Raw genomic sequence first — 19,738 nt, 5'->3', positions numbered from 1 at the left:
AAGGTGGTGTTTCCAGAGATAGAGGAAGCCCCTGGGCCTGGGCAGATTAGCCTGGAAACTGTGGCCATGTGGTGGGGCCAGGGTATGGGTGCCCAGAGAAGACATGAGGAGGGCAGCCATCAGCTTCCATCCATCCCTTCAGGGTTCCTGAGCTCGCTCGCTCTCTCTCTCTCTCTCTCTCTCTCTCCCCTCCCCTTTCCCCTCCCCCTCCTCCTCCCCCTCCCCCTCTCTCCTTCCTCCCTCCCTTTCTCCCTCCTTCCTGTCTCCTTTTGATTTTTAGTTCCTGGGGATGAACCCCAGGGCTGTGCACACTAGGCAGTCACTAGCTCAGAGCTTGGCTGGTCTCGGCCCCTCACTTCCTCAGGGCCCACTTTAGTAAGGAACACTGGGCCATGTGAGCAGGACAGCAGCTGGGGAAATGACTGAGCACTTCCTCAATTATTGGGGGCTTTGTAAGATTCTACCATTCCAAGGCCTCTGGACAGGTGGCATTGAAAGAAGTCACCTGGCACTTGGCATGTCCTAGCTTTCATCTCCACTTGGGAATGGGCACTGGGGCACTGGGACTTGGCCACTCCAAGGAGTTGGTGATGCTGAGTCCCCAGAAGAAGCATCAGAGAGGAGGACAGGTCAGCTAAGGGTCCTTAGGATTTCCCGAGGGAGACAGCAGAGATTAAACCCAGCCCAGCACATCCCTCCCCCTCCCCCTTCCCCACTTCTCTGAGAAGGCCTGAGGGAGAGACATTTTCCTCCAGTGGTGTCGCCACACACTTGCTCCTGTCAACAGACTTCTACCCCTGCTCCCGAAAGCCCTGATGAAACTCACTGGAACATGGACAGACGGACACACTCACACACACACACTCATTCACACACACAAAAGAACAAAATAGACAGGGATGAGGGCTGGTGAGGAAGAGCAAAGGGGTAAGAAGGGGAGGGAGACAGGAGAGGGTAGTGGGTTAAATAGACATACACGTATAAAGATATTTCATACATGTATGGAAATGTCATAATTAGAGCTGTCGTTTTATATATACATATACATATACATATACATATACATATATATATCCATAAAATATATTTTTAAAAAATGGTCCAGATCCCTTTTGGTACAATCCCACAGCCCAAACTTTGGAGTGTAGATTTCAGTACAGAGACAAACAGAGCCCTAACAAGTACTAGGCCGGCAGAAACAGCTCAGGGGTTAGGGGACACTCCCTGGAACCTGCACAGCCAAAGCCTTTGAGTTGGCAGTGACCTTGACATTGTGTGCCTGGAGAGTCCGTCATGCTGTGACTCTGTTGGAGGAGAAAACCTGACTGACAGTCTGGTACACGCGCTTTGGGAAATCCTGGCATGTTTCAGCCACAATAAGAAGCCTCCATAATGATCAAGCTCCATCGTGTAGTGGGGACAGAGGCTGACAGGGACTGGTGGAGGGTGGGGGTGAGGGACGAAGACAAATGGATGGATGAAGGCGCGTGGACCAAGATTCAGAGAGGCCAAGGAGTCTTCTAAACAGGCACGAAAGGACCGTGGGGAGCAATTTCCCCATCTTTCTCCTGGGATTCTCTCCCCTATCTCTGGGACCCCCCAACAAGTCCCTGGGAGCATGTGAGTGTCAGGCCCTGGAGACTGACCAGGTGCCCCAGAGTCAGGCTACCCAGGCTATGTTCTCCGAGGGGGTGGGCGACCATACCCAACAAAGCCAGCATCAGAGCACCAGGCCTTTGAGAACTCGCAGATGTCGTCCGCTGGCTGTTCAGAGAGGCTCCAGTCCTTCGCTCCTGAAAACTTGGGTGTGTAATTTAAATCTTATTAAATAATGAATCTGGGTCAGTGGTAATTTATAGATTACTCTCATTAACTGGATAAAAATAATCACCAACTCAACAGTGAGTCATAACAGCAATTAAGTGGGGGTGGGATAGAGCCTAGCACTGGGTTGGGTGTGAGGACATGTCTCCAATTATTTCCCAAAGATCCGGGAGATAGGGGGAAAGCAGCAGGAACATCGCCCAAGACTTGCTTTTTCTCTCCTTAATTTTTAAGCCCGTCAGGAGAAATTTAATCCATATGTTCAGAGCTTGTTTACATCGAGGCCATCAAAACAGCATTCGTCAGAAGCATTTGAAGTCCAGAAACGCTTCAGCCCTCTTTGTTCCGGGCCTTTGGTCTTTGAACAAGGAAGTTGTCTTGTGCCAGATGCCAAGGGGCCACCCCCACAGGAAAGCTGTCCTGGCTCTATCTCCCACCTTGCTCCTGCCCTCTGCCCCTTCATGGGGTGTGGGGTAGGAAGCCTCCTGGTTCAACCTTGGGAACCCCTCAAAGGGTGGGTAGTCATCCTGGAAGAGCTACTCTGCCCCGAAAGACAGGAGAGGCGACCCCACACAGAAGGGCGGCTTCTTGGCTCTCCGGGCACCAAGTGTGTGCCAGACGCTGGGCTGCTGCCTTCACAGCTCCCCGAGGCAGGCATGTCCAGCACCCTTTCTGCATAGACAGGGGAAACTGAGGCCAGCCAAAACTCCAGGTGTGGCCCCTGTGTGCCAAGCAGAGGAGTAGGTAGGACACTAGACTTGAACTCAGGACCTGAAGTACAGAGCGCAGGCCTGCACAGGAGGCTGGTGAGCAGGGGTGCTAGCTGCAAAATGCTTCATGACCAATTGTGACTTACATGAACAGGTGACCAACACAGAGCTGAGGCCGTGCCCTGGTCTGCCTTCCTCTTTCTCTTCCTTGTCCTTCCAATGTTTGCAGGTGTAAACACGTCAGAGCTGTAACCCGGGTGGTGGAGCGCTTACTGAGTGTGCACAAAGCTCTGGCTCACACCTCAGTCTGTAACCCCAGCAATTGTAAAGTAGAGGCAGGGGAATTAGAAATTTGAGGACATCCTTGGCCATACAGCAACTGTGAGGCAAGCCTGGGCTACATGAGACCCTCTCTCAAGCAAACAAGTAGCTTTGCTAGGGCTGGCCTTGGAGTGTCTTTCTTTTCAGTAGACATTGGATTTCGGATCCGTACAATGACAGTTGTGTGCATATGACCTGTACGACATTGGCCCCAGCCATGGGATTCCCCTAATGCCACAAGGGATGTCACCTCAAGAGGCATCTGCCATTGTACCTATGAATGATATACCGACAGTTCCCACACTTTTCGGGTGGTATCAGGACAGAGGGACCATTGGGCATAAGACCATACCTGTCAGCCTCAGTTTCAAGTCTAACCCAGGTCTAGCCCCGGGCTTCTGTGAGGTCTCCTAGCCTGCAGTGACTAAGCCCTTGCCAGGCGGTAGATATGTCCAGAGCTCTGAGCCCTGTTTGCTCTCTCCAACGCCTCCTGTGGCTGTGAGTAGGGCATTCCTCTCCTGCCATGAGAGATGGAGGCTGGAGTATGTGTCCCACCACCGTGGGGGGCCGGGGAGGGCAGAGGAAGCCTGCTGTGTCGCCTGTGTCTGTTTCCATCATAACAAGTGCCACAAAGTAGGAGTTCTATAGCAGCGCAAGTCCAGACTCGGGGACCCCTCTGCCTTTCCCCCAGGAGGTGTGGCTTCTTCCACATGTGTGCTCTGTCCTCATCACCTTGCCTCCCTGAGTCCTCTCTTCTGTTTCTTTTCTCTGGGCACTGGGATCACTTGTGAAAATATGTATTCCAAATAGGGGAGGGGTGAGAGAGGAGGTGGGCTTGTCCCTGGGGGGGGCGGGGATACGATGACTTCACTGCTTTTCCAACAGAGACCTCACAAGGGAGAGGTCAGTTCAGCTTAGAGCTATAGATGAGGTAGGCACTGGGGACAGAGATGAGGCGGGAGAGTTGGGGGTGGGGTGGGGGGGCTGTGAGATCCAGAAGACCTTAAATTAATTCAAAAAATTGGCCCATGAGAAACAAAACAGCTGGCAGAGAGGGTGACTGGAAGCCCCTGCTGAGGTCAGCTAGGACTAATCGGGGCCACTGCTGCATGCAAAGGCATGCCAGAATGTCTGGAAGTGACCTGTGGCTCTTTATGACACAAACACACACCCCTGGGTGGGGACAGGTGGGTGAAAGTGTGTGTAAGACTCTAAGTGACAGAGCCCAATGGAAGCCTGTACCGTGTGAATGAGCCACCCCTTCGAATGAGCCAGCCATGCAAATGGACCTCTCCTCCCAAGCTCTGCTTTCTAATCTTCTAACCTTTCCCTGGCCCCAGCTGCTCCCTCCCTTCAAGCCTATCTTTCCCTAAAAACCTGCCATGGTTTCTACCACTACCCATGTGTTTCCAGAGCTGCCTACAGGACCCCTGATAGTCATAGGTATCCCACAGGCTGGCGTGGCCTTACTGCCCCTCCAATCCCTCCCCCAGCTGAACTAACAGCACTGTGAGCTACATGGCTTTGACACCACTCTGGGTTCTGCAGTGACATTGCCCTCTAAGGCTAGACAAAATGGCCACTTGGTGGCCATTGTCCGGGGAGGCTCATGTCACAGGTGCTGAGCCCTACTGTGACAGTTCCTCACTCTCTCTGGCCAGGGTTTTGAGGCTCCTAGATTCTGTCTGAAAATTTCAACCAGACTTGGGTTAGCAGGGCCCCAAGATGTGGCTCTGACTGACCATCTATCCCAACTCAACCTGTTGCATGGCCAACACTGTCCCAGGCAGGGTATTCAGAAGAGATGTCATGGGCTGGTGAGATGGCTCAGTGGGTAAGAGCACCCGACTGCTCTTCCAAAGGTCCGAAGTTCAAATCCCAGCAACCACATGGTGGCTCACAACCACCCATAATGAGATCTGACTCCCTCTTCCGGAGTGTCTGAAGACAGCTACAGTGTACTTACATATAATAAATAAATAAATAAATAAATCTTAAAAAAAAAAAGAGATGTCATGACGTCATGCTGTCCCCCTCTCCCACTTCCAAGGTAGCCCTGGATACAGGAAATTCACAGCCTGAGGGCCCTGGGTTGCCAGGGAGCAGGTGTAAGTCTACATACACCCCCCCCCCCACACACACACACATACACACCATGTATAAATAAATAAATAGCTTTTTAGAGACAACCCTGTGGTAAACACTCCACCCCGAGTCTGTGGACCTGTCCATAATTTTTTCCTTGGGCTCCTTCTCTGCCACAGCATGTGGGTACACTCATCAGTTCCTCAGCTTTGAACCCCATTTTGCAAGGCCACCAGGGTGCCAACAGTGGCCTGGTTTGTGGCACTGCCTGACTGGCCTGGCAGGAACTCAAAGCAGGAGGCTGAGGAGGAAACCACAGGGGAGCACTGCTTCCTGGCTTGCCCCTCTTGCTTGCTTGGCTACTTTTCTTATTCACACCAAACCCACCTGCCTAGGGGGTGGTGCCACCCACAGTGAGCTGGGCCCTCCCACATCAATCAGCAACCAAGATGATGGCCGGCAGATATACCTACAGGTCAGTTTAATGGAGACACTCTTCAGGTGAGGCTCCCTCTTCCCAACTGACTGTCCATTTGTGTCAAGCTGACAGCTGAGGCTGACTGAGACACTCACCAATGGATAAGATGCAACTGGCAGCCAGGAGACTGAGGGGTGGAGCGTCAGTATGGGAGTGGTGTTGGGTGTGACCTTGTTGCTTCCAAGTGAATGACGAAGCCATGATGCGCCCATCAAAGAAATGGTTAAGATGCCCACGCATACCCACGTGCACAGGCGTGCTCACCCACACTCATCCTGGGTCGTTAGAGACTCCTTGGCTTAGGAAATCATCCACTCACATGGACCCTGGACAAGTGCGTGGCTGCCTGTCTCAGGGAAAGCATGAGGGTTCGGTAGTCGTCTTATTCCTGGTGAGCCAGAGTCCAGTGCTGAGAAATCGGGTAAATGAGCAAATTAATCGACGGCACTGAATGGAAGGAAAAGAAACGCACGGCTGGATATTTTATAGCCCCAGGCTAGGCAGAACCTCTGGAAGCACAGAGCTGAAGACTGGAATCATAAAGACAATTCTAACCACTTAAAAGAAGCCGTAAGGGCTGGCAGGATGGCTCAGTGGTTAAGAGCTCCGACTGCTCTTCCGAAGGTCGTGAGTTCAAATCCCAGCAACCACATGGTGGCTCACAACCATCTGTAACAAAATCTGATGGCCTCTTCTGGAGTATCTGAGGACAGCTACAGTGTACCTACATATAATAAATAAAAAATAATAATAATAAAAGAAGCCGTAAGTAAGTTGAGAGATAATAAAACTGGGAACAGCAGGGAATCTGCATGAAAGGTGATAAGCATGCTATAGCACCTCAATATATAAAGAGTCAGTAGAAAAAAATCAATCATACTAATAGGATATAAATAGGAAGCTGAGCCTATTAAAGGCATGATGGTTCATGCCTTTAATCCCAGAACTTGGGGGGCAGAAGCAAGGGGATCTCTCAATTCGAGGCCAGCCTGGTCTACAGAGCGAGTTCCAGGACAGCCAGGACTACACAGAGAAACCTTGGCTTGAGAAACAAAAACAAAACAAAAAAAAATAATATGAATAAATAAATTAGATAGATAGATAGATAGATAGATAGATAGATAGATAGATAGATAGATAGATAGATAGGAAGCTGGGCACATTAGCACACACCATTAGTCTCAGCACCTGGGAGGTGGAGACAGATGTTTCTAAGTTGGAAACCACCCTGGTCTACAAACTGAGTTCCAGGACTACTGAGAAAAACCCTGTCTGAAACAAAACAACAACAACAACAACAACAACAACAAAAGGCAAATATCTAAAGAATATAACCGACCAGGAAAAGTCGCATGAAAATATAACTACATTCACTAGTTCAGTACTACATCAAACATGTTCAATGTAATGGTTGTCTTGTGCCTGTGCCCACCCCTGTGGGTCCCACTCCACTCCCCTTCCCTTAATGGTGCCTGTGACCACAAGGGAGATTTCCGGGGTTGGACGTGACTCAACTCCGCTCCTGCTCTGGACTGGCTCCTCCTGGTTCCACCGTTCCCCGGCCCCACACACCCCAAGTCCCATAAATCATTGTGTCCCTGTGGTGGTTTGAATAGGAATGGCCCCTGTAGACTCCTGATTTGATTCTTGGCCCATGGGGAGCTGCACTATTAGGAGGTGTGGCCTTGTTGAAGGAAGTGTGTCACTGTGGGGAGAGGAGCTTTGAGATCACTGAGTGTGGGATCCAGTCTCCTTATGTTGCCTTGTCGTCATGATAGGAGTGGGCTAAACCTCTTAAACAGTAAGCCAGCCCCATGGTGTCTCTTCACAGCAGTAAAACCCAAACTAAGACCTGACCAGGGGATCCAGAGATTTAGGCTCTACACCCAGTACTGCAGAATTCCTGTTCTCCTTTTTGCCAAGAAGCTGAGTTAACTGGGAGAAATGAGGCTGCGGGTAGTACCTGCTCCGTGGGACTGATACAAATATGAAACAAGTCCATGGGTGTAAATGTTTTGGGGACCATGCCGGCTTGCCAGAAAGACTGAGCAGTGCACCTTAGAGCTCAGATGGTGAAAGTGGGAGACGCCCACCCACCTGCACCAACTCCCCCGCCCCCCCCCCCGCTCAGATTCAGGGGGTGCCCAAGTATACTGGGCACTTGCACCCCAGTGGCTCAACGCAAGACTGCAGGTAGTTGCAGTAGGTGTGGATAAGGAGGCAGGACTGATGGTGGGAATTGCTAAGGCCACATTTCCTAATAGTCCCACTCCCTGGGCCAAGCATATATCAACCATCACATATGTACAAAAGCTCAGAATCAACAAAGACGGGGGCCAGAGAGACGGCTCCAAAGTGAAGAGCACTGGCTGCTCTTCCAGAGGACCCAGGTTCAGTTCCCAGCACTGACATGGGAACTGGCACACACACACGTGGTGCACACCCATACGTATAGGCAAAACATCTGCATAAAATGAATACTTTTTTTAAAAGCAATAACACAAACAGACAAAGGCACCAGCTGGCAGGCTGGCTGAGATCAGGTGGCCTCCAGGGTCCGAAACACTCTCTGGGACAGGGAGAAACCCTACAGCCCAGGCTCAGGCTCCAGGCTTGCCTTCTGGGGGCTGGGGAGCAGGTCATGGGTTAGTCACATGATTGCCTCTAGAGACCACTGCCTCAGTTAACTTTTCATCACCTGGAGCTGGCTTTCTGGAATGTTCTAGGGATGGTTCCAATGTTGAACTGCCTCTCTCTCTCTCTCTCTCTCTCTCTCTCTCTCTCTCTCTCTCTCTCTAAGATGGGGTTTCTCTGTGTGCAGCCCTGGCTGTCCTGTAATTCACTATGCAATCCAGGTTGGCCTTGAATTTAGAGACCCACCTGCCTCTACCTCCCAAGTGCTGGGATTAAAGGCCTGAGCCTCCACCGTCTGGCAGTGTTGAGCTTCTTCTTGAACCCTCAGTGTGAACACCCCGAGACAAGTAAGGGCTGCTTTGTCCCTGTCCTGGCACCAGAAGGTGCTGGTAGAGCCTCTGCCTGCTGCCTTCTACCTATGGGTATAGGACCTGGCTGTGCCCTTAGTTCTGACAACCCGAGGGGCTATGGAGTGTTGTGTGTGGTCCCTAATGCTTCTGGTCTGGGAAAAGACTCTTTCAGAAAGCCTTGTACAGGGAAGCAACACCCCACCTTTGGAGAATGCACGTCTGTCCACTGGTGACACCCTATGTACCAGGTATCACAGGCTAACGACACATTTCTGGGGCCAGTTTGATCCAGACACCACCTATAAATATCTCCTGGTGAGCCAATGACAGATACTCAAACATGGAGTCAAAACTCTAGCTTTCTGGGTTCTCTTAGAAGGGGGGGGGGAACCATCTGGTCACACTACACCTGTTCCTGACACACAACTGGAGGGAACATGGTTACATCTGCCTCTTCAGGTGGCTCCCCACCCCACCGCCAACCCCCACTTCCTATTGGTTACTGCCTCTGCTGCACTACTGTGGGTGCCCAAAAGCTGGAAGGCCAGACCATCACTATTTGAAGCTCAGACTTGCAGCCATCCTCCTACCTCAACGTCCTCAGTGCCGGGATTATAGGCACACACCACGCTTCCATTCCACTTTCACATTTCAACAACCTTGTTGGCTCCAGAGGGTCTCTCAGTTTCTAACCCACAACCAAATGTGTTTCCACATGCATGTCTCTGCACACATATACAAGCATATACACATATAAACTTGTAAGTGAACAAATAAACTTAGAAAACATGCCTATAAGTACAGGCACACACATGCATATCCACTCACAAAGCACCCATGCATATTTCTGCATGCATGCACACCGCTACAGCAAACACCTGCCGTGTATATACACACACACACACACACACACACACACACACACACACGAGCCCCACATCTCACCTCCACCTCATCTCACACACCTGACCTTGAGGCTCTGTCTCTTGACGCACCCCACCCCCACCACGCAGGGGCTCGGTGGGTGTCAAGGTGGATTGATGGATGGGGTAGCTCAGCTTTCCCAAACTACCGCATGTGTTTATTATGGCGACGAGTGTGGGCCTGGCGGCTTCTGGCTTGTGTAAGTGTCAACTGGCGACAGCATGTGCTCTACAGAAGGCAGATGTCAAGGGGGCAGCGGAATGGCCGCCCGCACCGTGAGGACCACCCAGGGGTACTGTTGAGCCTCCCTGGTCTTTGATGAGAGAAAAGCCCTGTGGGAAGGTCGTGAGTGGCGGGATGGATCCTCAGATCTGTTTCACCCTGGAGAGTCAGCACCACGCAATCCACCCACTCCGTTTGCTCTGAAGACCCCAGACCCCTGCTCTGGTCTCCCTGAAGGCCCCGTGTGGTTACCTACAAGTCGCAAGAGGCTTCTCCCTTTGTCTGCAATAGTATCTGGCACCTGACAGGTAACCGGCACTTTCTACCCTGTTCACGGTTCTTCTCAGTCCCGTCCTTAGTGCTGCTAGAGCTGTGACATCCTTAGGCTATTTTGACCATTGTCTACACTGGGCCCCCAGTGAGCTCTTAAGACACACCACTGTCTGGGCGGCCCCTACTCTGCTTTCTGAGAGATGTGTTGCCACGCCCACTTCGCAGGGAAGGAAACCAAGTTGCACACTGGTTCTCCTCTCTCCTGCCCTCTTCCTCCATCTGCTTCTCCATCCTAAAGCTGAGGTCACACAGCCCTTCCAAGGTCACCCTCCTATAGCAGCCTCTCTCTGTCCACCTGTCCTGGCTGGGCCACCCAGCCAAGTTCCCTGGGACACTGCTGACACTCCAGATCTGGGTGTGTCCAGCCCCGACATCCTTGCTTCCTCTAAGAAGACTTGGCAGAAGCCTAACTGGCTAACAATTTCACCATCTCTCTATCTCACCATCTTACTAAATATGGCAAACCTGAGCTTTAGAGTCTAAAGAACACAAACAGCGGGGGCTGAAGAGATGGCTCAGCAGTTAAGAGCACTGACTGTTCTTCCGAAGGTCCTGAGTTCAAATCCCAGCAACCACATGGTGGCTCACAACCATCCATAATGAGAGGCACACACATGCATACACCTTTTCTGGGTGTCTGAAGACAGCTACAGTATACTCACATGTAATAAGATAAAGCTAAAAAAGAAAGAAAGAAAGAATAAAAAAGAACCCAAACAGCTAAGTGAATTTAAGCAGAGGAGGCCAACTGTCCCACAGAGCAGAGAAAACCTGTTGGGAGGCAAAGCTTGCTTCTGTGTTGATCCCGTCTGAGATTCAACTTCTGCCTACCTCTGTCTCAGAGTACTGGGGTTATAGGTGTGTGTCACCACATCCAGCTGGTTTTGCTGACAAAATGTCTCACTGTGTAGCCCAGGCTGTCCCTAAGCTGTCCTGAGTGCTGGGATAACAAACACAATCCACCAGACCCAGCTGAAATGGTGATAGTGATGGTGATGGTGGTGGCAGTGGCAGCGGTCTCGATGGCAATGGTCATGGCAGATGATGATAACAATGATGATTCACACATACACACACACACACACACACACACACACACACACACACACACACACACTTTTTTCCTTCTCAGGGTCTTAGACAGTCCAGGCTGGCCTCAAATTCCGTATGAAGCTGAGTCTGGCCCTTAGGTTTTCATCTTCCTGTCTCCACCTCCCGAGTGTCAGGATTGCAGGCTGTGCCTCCACACTTGGTCCGCCATGTTGATGGAGGCCAGGACCTTGTATGTGCTGGGCACACACTTTCAGACTGGATTCATTTGACGTTCAAAGCTGGCTTTGATGTCAAGGTGTTGTGTGTGACCTTTCCTGGAGGAGGTGTGAGGACAGGTCTACTCTCTCCAGAGAGTGTGCTGAGGACAGACCAAAGAAACAGTCCTGCCTTGGTCCAACATGAAGAGCTAATGAGTTCACTGAACTATATTACAGGAGCTGGGCTGAGTGGGTCGCTTAGGAGCATGGAGGCAGGTCAGCTGGGGGAGGGGTCACTCAGGAGCATGGGGAGGGGTTACTCAGGAGCATGGGGGAGGAGTCAGCTGGGGGAGGGGTCACTCAGGAGCATGGGGGAGAAGCCAGCTGGGGTCACTCAGGAGCATGGGGAGGAGTCAGCTGGGGGAGGGGTCACTCAGGAGCATGGGGGAGGAGCCAGCTGGGATCACTCAGGAGCATGGGGAGGAGTCAGCTGGTGGAGAGATCACTCTGGAGCACCCAAACTCGCTTACAGGAGTTTGGGTGACTCAAAGGCAGCTGCATCAGCTAGGACAGCTTCAGTCTTCTACCTTCTAGAAGGGGACCAAGGGTAAACCCCAGGATAGCTGTGAATGCATCCTAACAGCAAGTGTAAACTATTTAAGGACATATGAATGCAGACAGTCAGACAGACAGACAGACAAGAACTCAACCCTTCCTCCCCGCCCATGAAAGATGCCAGCAGCTCCCTTACCCTGCTGCCATCAGACCGAGCTGTCAATGTATTTATTCTCTTTTTATTCTGTTGCCATGCCATGCATACAAGCCAAGCGGCTCTAACCCAGGAAGTAAGAAAGAGCTGAGGAGGCTGTGTGGGAAGAGCAGCAGGGGAACTCCTGTATAGGAAGCAAAGGATGGATGGAGGGACCCCTGAAAGGACCGGGACTCCAGAGGACTGAGGGCTGCGGGGGGGGGGGGGTTGAAGCTGAAGGTCAGGCTCTGAGTTCCAGTCCAGCCACTCCTGTAACTGGGAGTTAGCTAACCACTCTGAACCCAGCATTCTTGCTGATGAAGTCAGATATTCAAGGGAGGTTTGCAGGGGAAGAAAAACAAAACGACCAAGAGATAGAGAAAATGATAGTTGTCACTGTGTCTACTGTGGAAGGAGATTTTCCCCATAAACCTCTGTCCTTCCTTCCCTCCCTCCTTCCTTCCTTCCTTCCTTCCTTCCTTCCTTCCTTCCTTCCTTCCTTCCTTCCTTCCCTCCCTCCCTCCCTCCCTCCCTCCCTCCCTCCCTCCCTCCCTCCCTCCCTCCTTCCTTCCTTCCTTCCTTCCTTCCTTCCTTCCTTCCTATTACATTGCATTGCTTGCTTGCCTGCCTGCCTGCTTGTGCATATGTGTGCATGCAAATGCACATGCCTGCCATGGTGTGTATACAGAGGTCAGAGGACAATTTGTAAGAGCCTGTTCTTTCCTTCCCCAGTATGGATCCTGGGAATTGAACTCATACCCTGGGCTTGTATGCAAGCGCCTTTATGTGTTGAGCCATTATTCACTATGACAGAGGAACGAACCTAGCCTGGCTTAAGCAACACCAAGTTCATGCAGAGGTGCGTTAGGACCTCAAACTCATCTTCCAGCCCGGGACCAGCTCTTCTGCCTGTCACACGTTTCTGGAAGCAGCACCTGGCCAAGCACCTACAGTTGTGGTCGCAGAGACTAACCCTCCCTTGTTCCTGATTTCTAGAACAGTCTCCACCTCAGGCCATTAACCTGTCAGGCAGCGAGGCAAAGGCCAGGCAGGGAAAGCCAGGGTGTGCTTTGTTGGTTCCCCAGAGTTGACATGAGCAAAGGACTCAAGGGCAAATGAGCTTTTAGAGACATGTCTTCAGGGAACCCACTGGGAGTGAGTTCAGACGGCCAGGGATGAAGAAGCCAAGCAGGTTCATCCTGAAAGTAAGTGACACCCGGGGCTCTCGGTCCTAGGTCTAGGAGCAAAGTCTTGCCGGGTCTCCAGGCAGTGACAGGGCAGGGCCAGTCTGGTGGCTCCCTCTGGGGCCTGCTGCCTCCAGTGGATATTAAGGTTCTGGTAGCTGAGGATAGATGTCCAGGGGCAGTCAGAAGGCAATTCAGGGAGCACAGAAGCCTGGAAGCAAAGGCTGACAGGGTCTGCAGGAGAATTGGACGTTCCCTTCTTGGGGACATCTCATGAGTCCGTCTAGATCCCACCTTGAAGAGGTCACAGGCCACACTCGTCCTTCTGGCCTCAGGCACCTGACTCCAGTCAGCGCCTCATCCCTACCTCCCACTATCCAATTGCTTTAGAGCTGAACCAGTGGCCTAGGAGTAAACAGATGTCACACTGTCCTAGCAGTGTCTGCTCAGCCTGGGAAGGGTCAGCAATTCAGTGTGGGTTAGGCCCAGAGCCCAGGCTTCGGTCAGTTCCAAACATCAAGGACCATCCCCAGAGGTATTTGGGCTTGAGATACCACCCAACCATAACTCACTCACTGCTCTGTCTACCTCGTCATTCACCCATCCGTCTACCCACATACCTACAGACCCGCTCTTCCACTCACTCATCCACCTACCCTCCTACCTCCCCTAAGCCTAACCCATCACCAACCCACCCACTCATAACCCATCTACCTACCTGTCCATCCACCCATCTGTCCATCCCCCCATCCGCCCTTGGGCCCACCCACCTACCCTCTTACAAGAGAGAACATGAGCTTCGGGACCAGGATCTGCCAGCTCAGGACCTTGGAGGAGAAGCTCAGATCAGCTCAGGTCCCAATGGAAACTGCTGAGCAGTGTTCACTGGGTCTGAGCTGGGTTCCTCGAAAGCCTCCCATAAGTGGCCTTCATCACCTAGGTCTCTTCCTCACTGCCCTTGTCTCTGCCACCTGCTCTGTTGTTTCCCAGGCCACCCTCCTCCTCCCTTCCAGTCTGGGTCCTAGCCTTGCAGACCAGGGGCCAGCCTGTGAGAGTTTGGACTATGAGGGCCATGGCTGAGGGTCCTGCTCCACAGTGGCTGTTTCTGGCCGAGGTCCCAGATGCCCACACCATCCAGTCAGTACCTCTGACCGAGGCCTTCGGGCTCACTCTCAGAGTCCCTGACCCGTAGCAGGAAGGAACGCTATAGCTCAAGGTGAGAGGCTTGAACAGCTGTCTCCAGGCAAGGCTGGAGGAGCAGCTGGCGGATGACACCTTCCTGTCTCTCCCCTGCCTCAGAGTCTCTGACTCAGGCTTAGTCTGGGCATTTTTCCCCTTGGCCATAAATGGACATTTTAATCCTGTTTCTGGCCAAGCATGTCCAGAGGCTAGAGAAGGACCTGTCCTGCGTGAGTCTCTCTTTGGGGAGCAATGTGGTTTTCCAAGAGCCTGTAGCTTCACCCTCAGCTCACAGGTGGAGAAAGCACAGGCTCACTCTTCCACCATGCCTGAGACAGGACAGTGGGATCATGGTGACCCTGGCACTGCCTGTCTCTCCCAGCGTGTCCCAAAGCCCCACACTGTTCCCTGTTCTGTCCCCTTGTCTTCAAGGTCTCCCTCCAGGCATCTCTCCCTGCCTCCACTTCACGTGCTATGAAGGCAGTCGTCCCATTGTTAAGGCTTGAGTCTTACACAGACAGACACCAGGCTAACATCTTGGACACTTCATTCAAAGGTGGTGGTGAGAATTGGGGGAAGGCTGTGGGACCTTAAGTGATAGGATCTGTGGGGAGAAAGTAGGCTGCTAAGGTCAGATCCTCAAAGGTGACAGCTGAGCCTGGCTCTGCGGCAGTCTCCTGCCTCTACGAGCCCCTCTGCCATGCCTCCCTGTTAGGATGGACGGAAACCCTCTACCACAGATGACTGGTGCTGGCAAGCGGAGCTATTGCTGTGAGAAACCTGACCTTGTGGGCTGTAAGCTTTGAGGCTATCTGTCAGGGGGAGTTTAAGCTACAGAAGCCTAGACTGTCCAGAGCAGAGCTTCATGGCTGGTTCTGGTGGGAGTCCAGCAAACCTGAGTACCAATATGGTGGCCTGTGAGGACCCAGGCAAGAACAGGGGCTCTGCTGGGAACTGGAAAGAGGCCATTCCTGTTAGGCCGTTCTCTCTCGTTCTTGCAAAGCGCTTGTCTTTTGTGCTTCTGCCAAAGTCCTGGTCACTTATATGAGGCTTGGTCAAAAACTAATGGACACCCCGGCGCGGTGGTGGCCCACACCGTTAATTCCAGTACTTAGGAGCGAGAGATAGGCAGACCTTTGTAAATTCAAGGGCACCTTATTCTGCATAGCTCATTGCAGATCAGCCAGAGCTACAAAGTGAGATCCTGTCTCAAAATGAGAAGGAAATGGAAAAATGAATTTGCATGCAGGTAAGGAGGCCAGAGGACAACCCCGGTGTCTTTCCTCAGCTTCCCACCTGGATTTTTTGGGAGGTGTGTGGTGTGGGGAGGGTTGAATGGTACTTTGCGGGTTTGTGGGTGTAACGGAAGAGGGGGGGAAGGAGAGAGCCCACGTCTGGCCAGAGTTCCTGTGCTCTGGGCAGGCGGACTCAGGAGGACTGCTGGACGCTTTCCACGTGGCTCCAAGTGGGCATCTGGCTGTATGAAGCCACTGACTCCACACGGCGGGGGTTGACAAGGGGCAGCCCCCGGTACCAGGTTCTTAGTCTCTGGCATCCCACGCTGGATACAGCAGAGGAGCTGTGAACAGAATAGGGGCCCCAGGGCAACACTCTCGGTCTGAAGATATGGGAAGAGGGCAGAGGGAGAGAGGTTCCCACATAGGTGAGAGTTCTTAGTCTGGGCCTTGATGAGCAGAGACAGTCTATGGTTTTAGAGCTTTATTGTAGAAAGGCAGGGGGAAAGAGAAAAGGAAGAAAGAGAGAGAGAGAGAGAGAGAGACTGGCCATGGCCAAGAGGAGAGAAGAGGAAAGGGAAAAAGAGAAAGAGCTAGAGAATAAGAAAGGTGAAATCTTAGAGAGAGGTAAAAGCTTAGAGAGTAAGAGAGAGAGAGGAAGAGAGAGAGTAAGAGAGAGAGAGTAAGGAAAGTAAAAGCTTAAGAGAGAGAGGTGGGGCCAAGCAGCCCCTCTTATAGTGGGCTTGTTATCTTGCTGTTGCTAGGTAACTGGGAGGAGTCTAGCCTGAAGGTCAGAAGCTTGGGACATTGTGTAAGTGACTGAAAGCCACGAGCCTCTCCTGTGGGGGATGCGGGGGTGGTAACTTTGACAGGAGCCAGGGGTCCAGGAGACATGAGGGAATGTCTTCTGTCCCATGTAGGTGAAACTTACCACCACCGAGTCCTACTGGGGTTCATGACCTCAGCTCGAGACTGGAGACCAGGCCGTTTGTACATAGCCCATTGCCCCACAGTACTTGATCTTATTTTTGAGATGAGAGCTCTCATTGGGCTGAAAAAAAAGTCACTGAGTAAATCGCCCTACTTGCTAACAAGAGGAAGCCACCTCGGCCCTGGGATCAGAAGCAGAACCCACACACCCTGCTCTCTCTTGATCGTTGTTTGTTTTTAATGTAGGTTCTGGGAATTGAACTCACATTCTCATGCTTGGTAGACCAGCACGTTCCTGGCAGAGTCATTTATCTGCCCAGCTCCCTCTGTTCCACCCCTGACCAAATGTGTTTTGACAGACACACAATCTGAAACTGAAAAAAAACAACTGTCAGTCTGTGGCAGATTATGCAACGAAGGCTACGTTCCTGATGCAGAGGACTGATGGAGACAGGTCAACAGATCCTGCCTGTCGGTGGAGCAAGTGACCCACACAGAGCTTTGGGGCCAGCCTGTCCAGTGTCCCCCACCCTGAGCACAGTCCCTCAATAATCCCAGGCTCCATCCATCCCTGTACCGCTTCCCAACAGTCAACCACGCCCAGGTGCAAGGAACTCTCTGATTACTTGGGCCATAAAAGTGCTCGGCTATCATGTGGCTTCAAATAAGATTCAATGGCTACAAGGTAGGGACGCAGAAAAACCACCTCCTCTGCTTCCCAGACTAAAAAAGGTTTAGCAGGTGGTCCTAGCTACTGGGCTGGGGAGGAGTCTTAAACTAAGGCTAGCCTGGGCTACATAGTGAAACTCTCATCTCGGAAAGCAAAAGGAGTGGGGAGAACTCAACAGCTGTCTTTGCTCTCCGTTCTTTCTATTTGGTGGTGGTGTGGCACCCACGGTATAACCAAGAGGAAAGGGGCCACCTGCTAAGGATGGAGAGAATGGAGCATGGAAGAGCTAGTGTATGAAGATATTTCTCTGCATCTTCTCTCACCAGCCTAGAGGGCCAGCCTCCCTCAGTGAGTGAGAAAACATGAGTTCTGTGTATCTAAAATATACTGTGGTGAAGTTTCTGCATGTACAGCTAATATGATCTAGAGACCATCTCCTTCCCTGCATCTCCACCACAGCCAAAGCTGTCTATCTCGGGGTCTACTGTATCTTTCTCAAACCCCATGTCTACCCTTAGAGCAGCACTAGAAAGCATTATGCTGATTCAGCACAGTTGGCCCAGTCCGCACGCCTTGAGAGATGCTATCCAACAGAGGACGAGGGATGGACTCACAGCCGAGGAAGGGGGGCTGAGCAGAGCAGGGCACCACTGTTCCTACACAGAGACACCATCTCCACAGGAGTCCCCAGCATCTAGCCAATCAGGTGTCTCTCTGACTCTTCTCAGATTTGTACACTTGTCTGTGATTTCCTGGCCTCTCCTTTTAGAGGACTCCCCTCTGCAGCCCCACCCAGCCCCCAATCTCTTTCTTTATTAGGTCATCCGATCTAGACTTCTGTCACCGTCACCATCCCCAAGCTGACCCCAGTACGGTGGTCCTCACTTGGGAAGAGCTCCAGTGAGAAACTTTGTATCGAGTTGAGTTTGTGGGATTGTCTTGATCGTGCTGAGTGTGGATGGGGCAGTTCCTGCCACCATGACATCCCCACAGCTAAGGGCTGTGACTCGGAACTATACGCTGGAGAAAGCCATCTTTGTTGGGATGTTTTATCGCAGCAACAGGAAACAAAACAGATATCCCAGTGCCTTCTGGACCTGATAGTGCTTCCGTTTGCCTCACAGTGGGGACGGTGGAGGAGCTAAGGCAGCAGAGTCCCACCTCCCTTGGTCAGATAGCCTTCATCCGTAGGAATGGATCCCCCTTTCCCAGAAGGCACTGGCAGCTCTCAAGAGACCAAAGTCAGTCAATCACCCTGGAGAACTGTAGGCAGTGTGGTCACCTGGGGTCTCACTTGGACACTTGTGACCTTGACTTGGCAGGTGGCAAAAGAAAATGGAGGACATTTCAGACAAGCAATAGATGGCTTGCTAGTACAGTTTTGGGTGTTTTACTAGTTGTGACCCTACTAAGTGGGTCCACACTAAGTGCCCAGCCCCGCTTTTAGTTCTTGATATGCAAATGAAGCAGACAGACCCCCCCTCCCTTTCCTGGTGCTAAACCGTGTAACCTGCACACAGTAGGTATTTAGCAAGTACCTACCCTTGATGGTTCCATCCCAGACGGCAGAAGTCCTCCCCTCGCCCTGAGGGAACAACTGGGGGTTCTCTCCATGGACAAAGAGAAAGCCCGCCTTTGGAGGCTAGCTCAGTGGAGTGTTTCTCGAGGGACAAGAGAGGCTGGGCATCTGTTCCAGACAATATTATGAGGGTGAATGAACAAGTAGCTGATGGTGACCCAACCCAAGCGATGCTCTGTACCCAGCAGAGAACACTCTGACCTTTGGTGACAGAAAAACTGAAGTGTCACATTCCCCGAGTGACAAAGAGGCCGGACAAGAGGCCTGAACGCCAGCACCCAATCCTTGTCTCCCTGACCATTGTCCCCTGGCCACTGAAGTCAGCAGCAGCATGCTGGTCTTTTGTTTGTTTTTGTTTTTGTTTTATGACAGGGTTTCTCTGTGTAGCCCTGGCTGTCCTGGAACTCACAAGACCAACTTGGCCTTTGAACTTGGATCCACCTGCCTCTGTCTCCCTAAGTGCTGGGGTTGAAGGGGTGCACCACCAGGCCCATATGTCCTCTTCTTTCCCAGATTGTCTGTGCCACCCCACCTCACTGTATGGCCTGCTACTGGGTGGTACCCTCTAGGTTTCAACACTAATAACAGAGATGTCTCCAGAGGCCAATAATTCAACAACATAGCAACAAATAACAACAATAGGACATGCAGTGTGACTTTGGCTTTGTTATTTAACCTCTCTGTGCCCCACTTTCTTCTACAGAAATAGGAGCGATTAGAGTGCCCACACTATGGGTTGTTGGAAGGTTTTGATATAACCTGGCTATAGGTGACACCACAGGGCTGTCCCCATGAACAGAGTGGAGTTTGCACATCTGCCCCCTGCATCCTCTCGCCTGTCTAGCACCTGACTCTTCTGGGATGGGCAGACAACCCCTGCCTCATCCACTCAGGCTGTGGTCAGAGAGCGTGTTCAAAGCTATCTTCCTTTACACCTTCTGTAGATGCTTTGAGTGAGTTCACAGAAATGCCCCAAATCCATCCTCTAACAACTAATGCTCCCTGATTAGCCATGTGTGTGTATATATATTTGTGTATACATGTCTATGTGGGTTAGGCGAATCTGTGTGTGTGTGTGTGTG

The 19,738-nt window shown here is 51.7% G+C and overlaps 1 long non-coding RNA gene across 1 annotated transcript in view; it reads right to left on the bottom strand.

Moving 5' to 3' along the window:
* Positions 1 to 16,358: 16,358 nt before the first annotated feature.
* Gm36156 overlaps positions 16,359 to 19,738 on the bottom strand; it is a 4,632-nt gene continuing 1,252 nt past the window's right edge. The window contains exons 2-3 of the long non-coding RNA XR_375351.2: positions 18,620 to 18,764; positions 16,359 to 16,781 (exon numbers count right to left, since the gene is read on the bottom strand). This is a non-coding gene — a long non-coding RNA (predicted gene, 36156). The remainder of the gene's footprint in view (positions 16,782 to 18,619; positions 18,765 to 19,738) is intronic.

The sequence above is a fragment of the Mus musculus genome, chromosome 2 (genome assembly GCF_000001635.26).
Source record: "Mus musculus strain C57BL/6J chromosome 2, GRCm38.p6 C57BL/6J".
In the NCBI taxonomy this organism is placed as follows: domain Eukaryota; kingdom Metazoa; phylum Chordata; class Mammalia; order Rodentia; family Muridae; genus Mus; species Mus musculus.
Note: the sequence above shows the minus strand (reverse complement) of the source record. Positions and strands in the feature narration are given on the sequence as shown.